Raw genomic sequence first — 16,001 nt, forward strand, 5'->3', positions numbered from 1 at the left:
CGTATCCGATAGTATTCGTATTCGTATCCGTATTCGAATTAAAATATGGTAAATAGTGACATTCGAATCTGTTTCCATGCGTATCCGATCCGAATCCATCCCTAGTAAGAGATATCCAAATAAGGTCTTGTTAGGATACTTTGGTTATAGCATCTCCAATGCGTGAACTATAAAAAATGACTATAACTTAAAAATGAATATAATTTATAGAATTTAGGACACCAATAAAATATTCTACTCCGACAACGAAGTTTTAAATCTAGATTATAGGACAGCCCACTGTGGTGTAGTATATTTGGGGCACTTGAAAGGATGTCCTATAATTTTTTGACCAACACTACATAAAAAATGTAAATTTCCTACGGCTTACTATTTTTCTACTGCTTTCTATAGAAACGTTAGGAAGTTAATAACTTCTGAAAGGGTACTGCAATCTCTAAGAAGTTAGCATAACTTCCGAGTGGTACTGCGAGACAACTTCCAACGGTTTTAGTGCGGGCTCTCGAAAGTTAACTCGTAGGGCTTTGACCGACAGCCGTAGTCAACTGGAAGCGCCTAACTTCTGACGGTGACTAAACAACCTCTTAGAAGATAAGGTAACTTTCGACGGTATTCACTTAGCATCTCGAAAGTTAGTTTTTAACACTAACGGTGTCGTCTGCTATTCGCCAAGCATTCGACGCCTCATACCTTCTCCTAGGACTGGGCGTTCGGGTTTACCCGAAATTTCGGGTCGGGTTTTTTGGGTTTTTTATATTTCGGGTTTTCAACAGTAGAACTCGTACTCGTACCCAAACTTTCGGGTACCCGCAATTTCGGGTACCCGCAATTTCGGGTTTGGGTTTGGGTAGAATTCGGGTACCCGGTATTATAAATCATACACAAGACTACAAGAGTACAAGACATCTATATGACGAAGATAATCATTAAGTAAACTGCAGCAGAAATTAAACTCCAGCAGCTTTGTGCTAACAGCCAACTAGGACGAAGATAATCATTAAGTAAACTGCTACGGTTCCAAAGCAACGCAACAGATATTAAACTCCAGCAGCTTTGTGCTAACAGCCAACTAGGACGAAGATCCACGGACACCCAACAGCTTTGTGCTAAACGCCCAACAGAAATTAAACGCCAGTCGCCAACAGAAATTTAATTTAGCTTTGTGCTAAATTAAACGCCGGGCGCGTGTGCGCGTGTGCCTGCAGGCTGCAGCCTGAGCCTTGGGACAGAGAATGGGACAGAGGATGAGAGGAGTGCGCTGGGAGCGGGCTGGGAGGAGGACTGTGCGTCTGCGCGCACTGCGGTGCTGGGCCTGGGAGCTTGGGAGGAGCCGGAATGGAGCCTGGAGGAGGACACCGTCGGCGGTCGGCCCGTCGGCCGCCTGGGAGCTACTGAGCTAGGGACCTAGGGTTGCTGCCTTGCTTTGCTGGGACGGCTGGGATGGGATCAGGGGCAGCCGGACTCCGGACACGGAGTAGGCAGAAGCAGCGGCACAGGCTGCACAGCCCAGTAGCCCACGCCAACAGCGCAGCCCAACAGGCAACAGCCCACGGCTAGGACCAGTTCGGGTAGAATGGGTACTTCGGGTACCGCGGGTGAATACCCGATTAGGCCCAAACTTAGTTCGGGTATTTAGTTTTGTTACCCGTTGAAATTGTTCGGGTAACGGGCATCGGGTTAAACGGGTACGGGTTCGGGTATTTTGGGTAAGGGCTTCGGGCTCGGGTTTTATGCCCAGTCCTACCTTCTCCCCCAGTCGTGTTGCAAGCCACCGTGCCCGCGTCGCCGCTGCAAGCCGGCCCTACTCGCCGGACCCGCCCTGCCCTGACCTGCTCGTCGGCCTCACCCCGCACCACCCAGCTCGCCCGGACGCTAGCTGCCACGGCCGCGCCCTGTTGTGCTCGCCCGGCCGCGCTTCAACAGCCACCACGGCAGTGCCCCTGCACCGGCCTCGCCCCTCACTGCGTCGTAGGTCGCGCCCCCACCATGTTTGCCCCAACACCGCTCCAGCACAGCAAGGCCGGCCCTCGTGTTCGATCCTGTGCACCGCCGTTGACCCCTCCGCGCAGCATCGTCCACGTCTGTCAATCTCGGCATCGACACCGTTGTCCTTGTCGGCCTCTACAACGTTAATCCGTGCCTCCGCCTCGACCCGTTGTTTGAGCATCATCGTGCTACTATTTCATGTTTCGTTGCTTCAAGTAACTTCCGAGTGGTTTTATTGTATTTTTATTAAATGTAATAACTTCTGAGAGTTAACTGTTTTTAAACCGTAGGAAGTTATGTTAATCAAGTTAATCAACTTAATAAGCTAGTTGGTGCATATATAATTTAATTATGTTAGCCTCCTGTTTGTTACGTGTTAGTAATATTTTCGCAAAATTGTCGTGGTATTGTGAAACCTATGTGTCGCTCGTTCCGTATTGACACGAGTCATATGTGACTTGTATTGGTCTAGAATTGTCCCTTTTTTGACAGCTTGTTAGTGGGCGATAAAGCTATGGATTTATGACGATGATGGGTCCGAACGAGATTTCGGTGATAACCTTTTTGTTCTCCATTGCACCATATATGGGTGTGCAAATGGATAACATCGGGGTTATGCTGCCAAAATTTCGTTCGGACTCGTTGCTCGTCATAAATACTCACTAATGGGTGGGTTTATGACCTATCTTTTTCTATAGACGTAGTGACACGATCGATATGTGTTTAGTACCGAAAAATCTGAATTATGTGTTCTATTGTTTTAGCATAAAAAATGGTAGGTGAGGACCGTCGATGTATGTATGAAGGTTGGCGTATGAATGATCCCTCAACGGAGTGGATAAGAAAGACAAAGAATTTTATTTATCGTGCTTTTGCTCTGTCAAGAATCAGCACAGATGATGTTGATTGGCGTGCCTTATACCGTTATTAGGCTTCGGATGATTTTAAGGCAAGGTCTATGCGACAAAGTTCCAATCTTGGAACCGAGTCGTATCAAAAGTATGGAGGTGATGATCACTTTCATTTGGCAAAACGAATGGTAAGTACAATATATTTTCTTTTTGTTGATTGTAGTTGACTTGCTGTAATTTCTGGTTATAATGTTTGTCAAATGTACGTACATGAAGCTAGCAGTGGTGTAGCACCCAATGATGTTCAAATATGCCTTAGGGGACACAGAGGACCAGATCCTACAAATCCAGATGTGTTGTGTAGCCAAAAGGCAACAGATCATCTGGTGAGTGTTTTGAAATGCTTTGTAGCTAGATTATGTTCATATGAATTTTTGTATGTAAGATTTCATTGTTCTTTTGTATGGAGGCTGTATATGGCGAGGCGATGTCTAGTCAGCACGGATCGAACTACGACTGGAGGACCGCACTTATTGATCCACAGGTTATGTATGCAAGTGGTGGAAAACCTCATGTAAGGTGTGGACTCTACATACCTTATCTTGTTTCATCGGTTCAAGTATAATACATTTATTTTGAATGTATTGTGATGTTACTTGTTTGAAGGTACTCGATGTTCGATAATGCCATCGACTCGAGCCAGGTGATAGTTCAAAGGGGAGGCTCATCGAGGTCTGTTGCTCGTAGCTCCTGTCGCTCTACTCAGGATATAGCAGAAGTTGAGTGACTATGACAAGAGCTTAAGCAACATCATGAGTGACAGAGGGTCCAGGAGGAATACTTGAGGCAACATGCTACGCGATAAGAATACTATGCTGCTCAATTTCAATAACAGTAAGCACTGATATAAGTAAGTTCAAAAAGATCTTTCACTTTAAGTTATGTATTGATTTAAAACACTGACATTAATGAATTCGACAATTTAGTAGCAACTAGCACAAACCCAAGGGATACATTTCCCGATAGCTCCCCCACCTCCACCTCCCATACATTTTCCTTGGCCTTCACTTCCACCTCCACCTACCACACATTAGGTATGCAAATTTATCATCATTTACTTGTTATCTTACGATGTAACTCGATGAATGTCATTTGTACTGGTATATGAGACCCCTCTAGCTACCTTATCGGTGCAGCAACAAGATGACGAGCTAGACTTTGTCAGTGCGCTCTTCGCCAATAGAGGTAGCGAACATCACTAGTCGCTGATTCCCGATACTGATCGACAATACTGAGCTTCCATTTGATGTGTTTTGTGAGACTTGAAACTTTTGTGTCTTGTGAGACTATTGTTAATTGTTGTGTTGAGACTTTTGTAAATTATGGATGTTATATGTGTATTATGGCTTGTAAGACTATTGTGAGAATATCCTCGATGCTGGATTTGATGTTGTTATTATGCATGTGAGATATTATATGTGACATGTGGTGTATCGTGGTTGTTGTATATTTGTTATGTGTGCAATTTGGTGAATAATGAAAATAAAATAGCACTTTTAGTGCTGGTCAATTTAACTTCCTAGAGGAATAGTAAATGATAGAAAGTTAGGCTGCTAAGTTCCTAGATACACAGTAAAATGGCAGGATGTTATGTAGCTAATTTCCTAGAGGGCCTCAGCAAAACGGTAGGAAGTTAGCCTCTAACTTCCTAGAGGCACTCTAAAACGGTTGGAAGTTAGTTGCTTAAGGCGCATCCGCGAGGCCAACGACGTTAGCCATTTACTTCCGAGAGGAAGTTTGCGAGAGACCTCTTGGAAGTTAAGCTAACTTCCAATCAAAACCTTATGAGAAGCTAACTTCTGAGTGTCACTCTCGGCGAACAATAACACTTGACACGAACACTGCCCTTTACCAAGCGCCAAACACTTGGCATACAACGACACCCGGCAAACATAATAAATATGCTAATACGCTCTACACATCCATGGGTCAAAACCCTTATCAATGCAAGCTCCTGCATGCAAGGGAAGCGAGGGCTAGCCGGCGTAGTATGAGATAAGCCGTACGTGTCTTGAAACAACCGAACACTTCCTTAACCATGTTGCGCTGCTCCTCCTGTACGTTGGACCCCTCTCCGGCCGGGCCGTTGTTTGCCTGCTGCCGGCGGGCTACACGACGACGCGTCCACGCATGAACGTCGTCGTCGTCGGACTCTCGGATGAATGGTACACGTCGTGGGGCCGATCGATGCATGCAGGACTGCGACATCGCCGCAGGCGGTGATCTCCGATCCTTGCGGCGACTTTATTACTCTGGCTCTTTTTTTCCTGCGACAACGTACGACGTACGCCGGCCGGCCGGGCCGGTGAATTCAAAAGACGAACACCACACCGAACTGCGCTGAAAAACGCCTCCGACGATCCATCGGGCCGACCATTCGGACGGGTCGATGCGTGCATCAGTGCATGCATGGATCTGGCCGGCGCCACTGGGTGGCCCGCCGGCATCGGCATCTGCCCGGGATATCAGCCAGAGAGGAGGACCACAGGCCGGCGATCCGACCCAGTGCCTCATCAGTCATCACTGTGTGCAGGCCGGCCAGGCCATGCATCTGTGCGTGCCGCCGGTCCGCCCTACACGTTGGCTACGTATACCTAGCTAGGCGCCGGTACAACGACTTGACGCTCTTTAATTCGCATGCATGGAATATGCACATCACATGGATGGCCATTGGAGAGAGAGATCGGCCGTCCCCTCGACGAACAACGGCCGGATGCGACGACGCTCACACCGACTATATATCCTCGATGCAGTCATGCAGGTAGGTATATATCCATCCATGGACCACCAGGCCGGGGCCGACGTGGTTAAGGCGCATGGTACACACTACCGTAATAAGCTTCTTTGCCGTGTGTTCTAAACACACGGCAAAGGCTATTTTACACTCGGCAAAGAACGCTCGGCGAACTGTACATCGGCAACAGCTTCTTTGCCGAGTACTTTTTGTCGGGCACTCGGCAAAGACTTTGCTGAGTGCCATTTGGCACTCGGCAAAGAAAAGTCACCGTCACGGCGCCAAGTGACGGTGACGGATCCTTTACCGAGTGCCAACGGCGACACTCGGCAAAGACTGGTCTAGTGGACCCCACAGCCAGTCCCTGTGCCGAGAGCCCTAGTAGGCACTCGGCAAAGGAGGTTTCTTTGCCGAGTGTCTGGTGGACTGGCACTCGGCAAAGAACCCTCCAGTGGGCCCCTTTGCCAGTATCTTTGCCGAGTGCCTTGGCAAAAGCACTCGGCAAAGACATCTTTGCCGGTTCCCAGGTTTCCTTCTTTGCCGAGTGCCACTGTCAGCACTCGGCAAAGATGTCTTTACCGGTTCCCAGGTTTCCTTCTTTGCCGAGTGCCATGGTCATAGCACTCGGCAAAGCAACCCTTTGCTGAGTGTTACACTCGGCAAAGTGACCAGAATGTCCCTTTTTTATTTGCTTTTGTTGTTCCATCCAAACAAACAAAAGATATATATCATTCACATCACATTATATATCAAGCACATCACATAATGAACACATTTATCATCAACACCATATATATCACAAAGTCTCACAAAACAGATCACAAGTCTCACTAAAGTCAGGATCATCACAAAACAGATACAAGTCTGCATCATCACTAACATCACCAAGTATCTCACAAGATAAAGTGTAACAAACATCACCAACACTCATAAAGGTAAGTCTGGATCATCACAAAACAAATCATCAACGAGGTGGGCATCTGGACTGGTTCGGCGAAGGGCTGGACGAAGCATGAGGGTTGTTCGACGCCGCCGATTGACCCTGCACAGAGAACAGATTGTATGTGTGAGAACATATGAATATATATCATGCAGTACTAAAATTTTGATACTCACAGGAGTAGTGAACTCTGTAGGGTCAGCTGCAGGGAACAACGGAGGTGGTGGAGCATGACCCTGTGCGGCGCCAAGGCTCTGCATGTACGCGAACATCTCCGCCATCCTCTTCTCTAGCTCCTCACGTTGCCTCCTCTCATCATCTAGCTGAGTCTGTAATATTTCGCCCTAATGTTACGATAATGCAAAGAGAAGATATATAAAAATCAATGAACGATGAATAGATAAGGAATAACCTGGAGTTGCTGGATACGATGCTGTGAGGTGTCCTGCCGAGGTCGTATGGCTGGGCTCGCGCTCGTGCTCCTTGCTCGCACCTGAGAGAGAGTGGGAGTGGAGGACGAGTCGATTGCCCCGTCAGCAATCCAGTACCGCCCATGCCTCTTGCCTCCTCCGACCCTCATGAGGACATCTCCGTCGATGTCCTCGGTCCTCGGATCGTAATCTGGCCCATGGACCTCCTTGGCCATGGCGGTGTACTCACTGAGTCGGCTGTGGATGGCAGGGTTGGTGTACGCCTCGGGCCCGTCATCCGGGTTGTAGGTGACGTCGGACGTCGCCTTCCCCTTGTGGGCCATGGCATATGCCGAGAACGTGGAGCAAGGCGCGCCACCATGTGCCGCCGACTGCGAGAAAACCAACGAGATGGTTAGAAATCATGTCTAATCGAAAGTTATATACCTAAATAAAAAAGAGCGCGTACCCATGCTTCCGCGTATTTGCCCAGGCTGCGGCTGCCTTGATGGTGGGAGGGACCTTGCATCAGCAAACGCCGTTCCCGGCTAGCGTTGTGCGCCTCATCCCACTCAGCCGAGCACCACCTCTGCACCATCTGCTCCCAGCACTCAGGATGCGCGGCGCACCAATGAGGAATCATCTAAAAAAATATAAGTACACAACATATCAGAAGAAAAAAATAACCATATTTAGTACCAATAATAAAGTTTTGTATTTACCTGCAAGTACTGGTCCGGAGTCAACGACATGGTTCGGGCGTCCTTCTTGTTCACCTTCTCCCCAAGGACGGAGCCGTGGTAAGTGACGATGGCCTGGATGCGCGCCTCGTAGTGCATGTCCACGACGAGCTTCTTACAGCATGTCGTAGACACCACATCCGCCCTGGCCTCGTATCCAGCATCGCACCTGAAGAAATCCTACATACAAAGACGATGTATCCATACATTATTTCAAGAATATGCAACAAATGCGACTTATTAAACAATATAGTGCGAGGAAGACTTACCCACAGCTCTTGCTTCACCCGCTCTGCCTTGTTGTTGAATTGTCTGCCGTCCCGATCTACTGCATCGGGGGCGACGGCGTAGTGGTCGAAGGTGTATGCTGGGCTCGTCACTCCGGCGTACTCGACAAGTCCAGGGAAGTGTTCCCGGCATAGAAGGCCCAGGATGCCATTGGGGTTGCGGCCGTGACCCCCTGCAGTCTCCAAAACCATCCAAGACCTGTCCAAGTGATTAAGATGAAGTATTAGTTTCTATTATTAATTTGAACATATAATATGAAAAGGCAGCAACAATATCTAAAGTTACCTACCTCTCTCCGTCGGGTCGTATCAGCGGACGTCTGTCACGAAGTATGGGTCGCTTAGGGAGGCTCGCGGGACCTCGCAGGTAGATACTCCTCGAACCTGAGGAGCCAGAACCTGAGACGTCCTGCTGAGGGTCGTCGTCGTCGTCGTCGTCCTGCTGCGTCGCATCGTCGTCATCCTGCTGTGCCGCATCGACAGCGGCTTGCTGCTCCACCTGCTGCTGTACGGCGTCGTCCTGCTGCGCCTGCTCCTCCGTCCTACGGGTGCTCCTCCTCCCCCTCCCCCTCCTCGTCCTCGTCCCACCGCCCACCATCTTTGTCCAACAACCTGCAATTAAGAGTAAACAATTAAGCACAGATAAAAAATATGTATTTAGAAACATATGCAAAATAAATGAAATATAGCATTACATCGATTAAAAATAATCTTCATATGTGTCCGGGTTAGCCGGATCATAAGTGTCATCATCACTATCAACCATTTCATAGTCGACATCATCTGAAGGCGCAATTTCGTCATTGGCATTGCCTTCAAGTATTTCTAAGTCATTCTCATTTTGCACCTCATCATCCTCGTCATCAACAACCATTTCAATATCTACTTCCATTCCGATCGCTTCGGTTAAGTCTATCTCAAATTGCCCTTCGAGCCCATCTTCTTGGAAGAACTCTCCGTCATATGTGTCTGGGTCTAAGTTATAATCTTCATCGTTTGGAACAGGTAATTTAGCGTGCGGTGATACCTTATACACAACATCCCAACCCTTAAGATGTTGTTTCGTTTGGCACGCATATGGAAGATAATACACTTGTGTGGCCTGTTGGGCCACAATATAGACATCGTCTCCTGGTAAGGTGGAATCCTGTCGAATTTCGACTAGCCCAAGATTAGAATGTGTCCGTCTCGTAACTTCAGGGTCAAACCAATGACATTTGAATATCACTGGAGTAAGAGGTTTGGAACCATAAAAATTGAGTTCATATATATCTTCAATTCTTCCATAATACTTGACCTCGTCAAGCCCGGGCGTATAGACTCCAGAACACGTGGTTTTTCGATTGGGCCGGCTTTGGTCGTAGCTTGTTGTGCGAAAACGGTATCCATTGACGTCATACCCAGAAAATTTCCTGACCCTATAGGCAAAGCCATTGAATACTTGTCTCAACTCGGCACTCATAGACGACTCTCTTTGGCCCTGCAAGTTCAAACACGCTAGATTGTTATATTATTCGCACGTAAGAGCAACTTCAAATGACAAACTAAGCACGTACCTTACGTTTAAACCAGGAAATGAAATCGGGCAATCCATTTCCCGCACCCTTTCGAAGAAGGGTATCATATTCCTGTGGAGTTGGGTCCCTTGATCGACGCCAGAATTCATGAATAAATTGCTCCATGTATGGCGTCACCTCTTCAAGGTTGGTCAATACATATAGCATGATATGGCGCCACTCTTCATGTCTCAGGGTCTTGGTGGTCGAACCACTTGCGCTTCCGAGTTGCCCTCGAAAAATGCTGAGGTTCGATTCATTGTCGCCATCATTGTAACGAGGGGGTGGATTATGCACGCTCGGCAGTTTGTCACCATAGTAAGTTGTTGTGAAGTTTGACACCTCCTCCAGTATGTATGCCTCTGCAATGGAAGCCTCGATTTTGCATTTATTTCTACATTTCTTTCGGATAGTCTTTAGACATCTCTCGATTGGATAGCACCAACGTCCCTGCACGGGCCCCCCCATTCGTGCCTCATAAGGGAGATGAATAATCAAATGCTGCATCGGATTGAAGAAGCTAGGTGGAAAGATCTTCTCCAGCTTACATAGTAACACGGGTGCCATCCTTTCCAAGTCTGCAATCATGGTCCGAGCTAACTCTTTTGCACAAAGCTGGCGGAAGAAATAGCTCAACTCTGCAAGCGCTAGCCAGACATGCTCAGGGACATAGCCTCGAACCATCGCCGGAAGAATTCGTTCAATCCATATGTGGAAGTCATGACTCTTCATCCCTAAGACTCGCAGAGTAGATAAGTTCACCCCCCTACTAAGGTTAGCTGCATACCCATCAGGGAACATTAACATCTTGATCCACTCTAGTACTTCCTTCCTCTGGGCCCTGCTCAGGACGAAATCGGCCTTAGGCCTTCTCCATGTCTTACCACCACTAGGCGGCTTCATCTCTTGGTTTGGTCTATCACATAACTCTGCCAGATCCACTCTTGCCTTTACGTTATCCTTTGACTTATCAGGAATCTCCATAATTGTTGCCCAAAGTGCCTCGGCGACATTCTTTTCAGTGTGCATCACGTCAATGTTGTGTGGAAGGAGCAGGTCATCATAATAGGGGAGCCGAGTCAGTCTCGACTTATGTGTCCACATATGTTGCTCACCATATCCCACAAAACCACCTTCTGGGTTGGCCACGAGACCATCTATCTCTTCGCGAACTTCGGCACCAGTCATCATTGCAGGTGGGCGGTCTGTCACCACGACACCTTTCGTAAAGTTCTTGATGTCTAGTCGGAATGCATGGTCAGGAGGGAGAAATTGTCGATGTTTATCGAATGACGAATATTTGCCACCCTTCTTCAACCAAATGAACCTAAGAGCTTCCTTGCAAACTGGGCATGGGAACTTACCGTGAACACACCAGGCGCAAAATAGCCCGTACGCCGGAAAGTCATGCATGGAGTACTGGTACCAAACATGCATTTTGAAGTTTGTCTTCGTAGCTCGGTCGTACGTCCATACCCCTTCCTCCCAAGCACGGACCAATTCATCAATCAAAGGCTCCATGTACACGCCCATTTTATTCCCCGGGTGTCCAGGAATTATCAACGACACGAATATGTTCTGTCTTTGAAAGCATACGCCGGGGGGGAGATTGATGGGGATAACGAACACAGGCCAACATGTGTATGGGGCAGCGGTCATTCCATAGGGATTGAACCCATCTGTGGCCAGCGCAACACGAACATTACGAGCCTCTTTAGCTTTCTCATGGTGAATGACATCAAAGTGGGTCCATGCTTCACCATCGGATGCGTGAACCATCTTGTCAGGATTGTATCGTTTGCCTTTTTTGTGCCATGTCATCTGTTTCGCGGATTCCTCTGTCATGTATAGACGCTGGATCCTCGGTATGAACGGAAGGTGGCGTAGGATTGTCACGGGGATGTCGAGCTGCCTCTTCTGTCCATCACCAGAGTCTACCTCCATGAACCTAGACGATTTACACTTCGGACAGTACTTTGCCTCAGTGTGTTCTTTCCTAAATAGGACGCAGCCCTTCGGACAAGCATGTATCTGCTCATACGTCATCTTGAGTGCACGAAGGAGTTTCTGTGCCTCGTACATGCTCTTTGGGAGAACGTGATCCTCCGGAAGCAGGCTGCCAATAACTGTCAACAAACCATCGAAGGCGTCTCGACTCATGCTATACTGCGACTTGAACGCCATTATACGCCCAATGGCATCCAGTTGAGAAACCTTTGTCTTGCCGTGAAGGGGTTTCTGTGCCGCGTCAAACATGTCGTAGAATGCCTTTGCGGTCGCCTCTGGCTCGTCCTCCGTACATCCTTCGGCGAACTGTGCCTCGTGATAGTCGTTCAACATGTCCGCTACCCCGGCATCAGCATCGTAATCCTCGACGCGTTGTCTCACCACCTCCTCTCTCGTGCGATGCGCTTCACCATGGAAGATCCACCGAGTATAGTCCGGCGTAAATCCATTCTTCCAAATATGTTCTACCATGGCCTTCTTTGGTTTTCTTTTCCGGTTGTCACATTTGCTGCACGGACAAGGGACTAGGCTAGCTCCTTTAGCAGCTTCGCCATATGCCCGTTCCACGAAAGCATCGGTCTTCCTAATCCATTCTGGGGTGACATCATTACGTCGAACACGGCCCGTGTACATCCACTCACGGTCCTCCATCCTCTAACATATATAACCGAGTATAGTTTAATATAGACATGTAATGCATGTACACTACGTTCCTACCTTCTAATAGGTGATGATAGGTCCTAATCCCACCCGCGGTTGCGTAGATGGAGTTAGTTTCCATGCTCTACTCCGATCCGAGATAAAATTTCGGCAGCACCTACCCGCTGTTCTCCGGATACACGTCCTGACAGGGAGAGTGTACTGTCCGGAGAACAACAGGGAGGTGACGCCGAAACTCTATCTCGGACCGGAGTAGAGCATGGAAACTAACACCATCTACGCAACCGCAGGCTGTCCAAAAAACGTGGACAATTCGAAACTGATACATTTGTAGATATGCAAAGATCTGCATATCTACACCGTATCTCTTTCGAACGGGAGACGCCTAACAGGGTTACGTGATCTACGACCATGATGCGGATGTAGAGGTTATACCTAGGGTGGCGGTGGAGTCAGGCTAGTGGGGCTGTGGTGGGTCGGTGCAGTGGCGACGCGAGGCAGACCCGCAGCGGCTAGGAAGACCTCTGCAAAAAAAATAAACAAGTATGTCAACAAAAAAATTCGGCAGCACCTCCCCTGCACGGGGAGGTTTCCAAAACCTGCAAATAAAATTAACAGCACGATGGCTGACATTCACACATATATCAACGGCACGATGGCCAACAATCACATTTAATCGACATTCATATCCACCATCACACAATCATATCTAATCGGCATACAACTAAAACTAGGACCCCTACACAATCATATCTATCGCCACACAAACATTATATAGAAACTTTATACGTACTGCGCTACTGTGCTACTATCGCTTTTATTGTGAAGTGGAACTACTTATGTATATCAACAAATGTGAATTAGTGAATATATATTCTCTATTGCATATATATCAACAAATGGAACTACTTATGTATATCAACATACGTACCTGCTGCGGCGCGGACGGCGGCGAGCGGGCAGACTACGCGGCGCGGGCGGACGGCGGGCGGCTCGAGCGTCGCGACGGCGGGCGACGGCGGGCGACGGCGGGCGCGACGGCGGGCTCGACGGCGGGCTCGACGGCGGGCGCTACGGCGGGCGCGACGGCGGTCGCGACGGCGGGCTCCGGCGGGCGACGGCGGGCTCCGGCGGGCGACGGCGGGTGGCGGCCGTTTAGAAAGTGAGAGTGAGAGAGAGAGAGACAGGGAGTGCGGGCGCTGTAACGCTATTAAAACATTCTTTGCCGAGTGCCCGCGATCCGGCACTCGGCAAAGATTTTTTAAAAATTAAAAAATAAACTTTGCCGAGTGCCGGATCTCGGGCACTCGGCAAAGTCGCCTTTGCCGAGTGCTGGATCTCAGGCACTCGACAAAGTCGCCTTTGCCGAGTGCTAGCTGTAGAGCACTCGGCAAAGATGTGTTGTACAGACTTTGCCGAGTGCCCAAGGACAGGCACTCGGCAAAGTTGTCTTTGCCGAGTGCTAACTGGGCAGCACTCGGCAAAGTATTTTTTATTTTTTTATTTTTGGCAACCAAACTTTTTGTGGTGTGTTCCTACACTATGTAGACCTACATGTATCATTTGTGGACAATTTTAACAGAGTTTTCAATCGTTAGTAGATTTAGTTCGTTTATTTGAATTTCTTCGGAAAATTTAGATTTGAACTGTAGGTCACTCGAAACATGGAAAACCGTGCATGCAAAAATGATATTCATGTTACTTAGCATAAGTTACGACCGATTCCAGGAGCGGACCGGAAACTTCGAGCAACATGCTCACTAAACATGGCCGTGAACTTGCCATACACATGTTTAAAAATTGTATAAAACCCAAACAAAGTCAAAAAATCCTGAAACTTGTCCACGTGTCATGATATCATATGTACAGGCTGCGATAAAAATTTTAAAATGTTTGGAGAAAGTTGTGGGACACTATGTGTAGAAACCTAGGAGAACTACATTGAAACTCTATGATTTCATGTGTAGTTCTCCTAGGTTTCTACAAATAGTGTCCCACAACTTTCTCCAAACATTCTAAAATTTTTATCGCAGCCTGTACATATGATATCATGACACGTGGACAAGTTTCAAGATTTTTTGACTTTGTTTGTGTTTTATACAATTTTTAAACATGTGTATGGCAAGTTCACGACCATGTTTAGTGAGCATGTTGCTCGAAGTTTCTGGTCCGCTCCTGGAATCGGTCGTAACTAATGCTAAGTAACATGAATATCATTTTTGCATGCACAGTTTTCCAAGTTTCGAGTGACCTACAGTTCAAATCTAAATTTTCCGAAGAAATTCAAATAAACGAACTAAATCTACTAACGATTGAAAACTCTGTTAAAATTGTCCACAAATGATACATGTAGGTCTACATAGTGTAGGAACATACCACAAAAATTTCGAGAGACAAAATAAAAAAAATAAAAATATACTTTGCCGAGTGTCCAGGAATGACACTCGGCAAAGTATGCTTTGCCGAGTGCCTACTATATGGCACTCGGTAGAGAATCTCTTTGCCGAGAGCCAACGGATGACACTCGGCAAAGACTAACGGACGTCAGCTTTGGGACGGCTGCTGACGGCCGTTTGCCGAGAGCCCACTTTGCCGAGTGTTTGACACTCGGCAAAGTTGTCTTTGCCGAGTGCCGTTCTGTGCCGAGTGTTCAGCGCTCGGCAAAGTTGTCTTTGCCGAGTGCCTAACGTTACCGAGTGCGGCACTCGGCAAAGCTTTCTTTGCCGAGTGCCCGACAAAAGGCACTCGGCAAAGAAGCCAACACTCGGCAAAGCCTCGGATTCCGGTAGTGACAGTATATCACTACCGGAATCGCGTTCTTTGCCGAGTGTCTAAGACACTCGGCAAAGGCTATTTTACACTCGACAAAGGCTTTGCCGAGTGTAACACTCGGCAAAGATTTCATCGGCAAAGGGTTCTTTACCGAGTGCTTTTTTTCGGACACTCGGCAAAGACTTTGCCGAGTGTCAAAAAACACTCGGCAAAGAAAAACACTCGGCAAATTAAGAATCGAAAAAATTAAAAAAAAACAGTAAAACATTTTTTAAATTCTAGGAACAACTCTCCAACCCTACCCTATTACCTTACCCGTTCCCCTATCATTTTTCACTATTATTTTGAATCAAACTTATATGTTTTGTAAATGGTGAGATTCGAACTCGCAACCTCTCTCTCGCGCATACCCTCCTATACCACTACACTACTACACCAATTATGTTTATATTACGTTTCCATTCCCCATGTGCTATAACAAATCGAGAGTAATTTGATTATTTAAGGCACTAAATGAGTTCATTTGAAAATGTGACCAACTATAAAGTTGCATAACTTTTTGAGATCTAAAAGTTTTATTTTAATAGTTTCTACATCCGAGATCGTTTATAAAATTTGAATTTTAAATTTAAAAACTTCACACGAAATTTTCAATGATAAGATGATTTCAAATCAAAAAATTGTCAACTACAAAGTTTCATTACATTTCAAGACCTACAACTTTTATTTTGGTGGTTTTTCCATCCGAGACAGTTTGAAAAATTCAAATTTCAAAATTCAAACATAGTTTTGCATAACAAGATGATTTCAAACTAAAACATTGTCAACTACAAAGTTTCATAACTCTTCAATACCTACAACTTTCATGTTGGTGGTTTTTCCTTTCGAAGTCGTTTTCAAAATTCAAATTTTAAATTTTTTAAATTGAGACGTATTTTTCGTTGACAATATGACTTCAAATGAAAAAGTTGTCAACTATAAACTTTTATAACTTCTCA

Source organism: Zea mays, chromosome 8 (assembly GCF_902167145.1).
Source record: "Zea mays cultivar B73 chromosome 8, Zm-B73-REFERENCE-NAM-5.0, whole genome shotgun sequence".
Classification (NCBI taxonomy): domain Eukaryota; kingdom Viridiplantae; phylum Streptophyta; class Magnoliopsida; order Poales; family Poaceae; genus Zea; species Zea mays.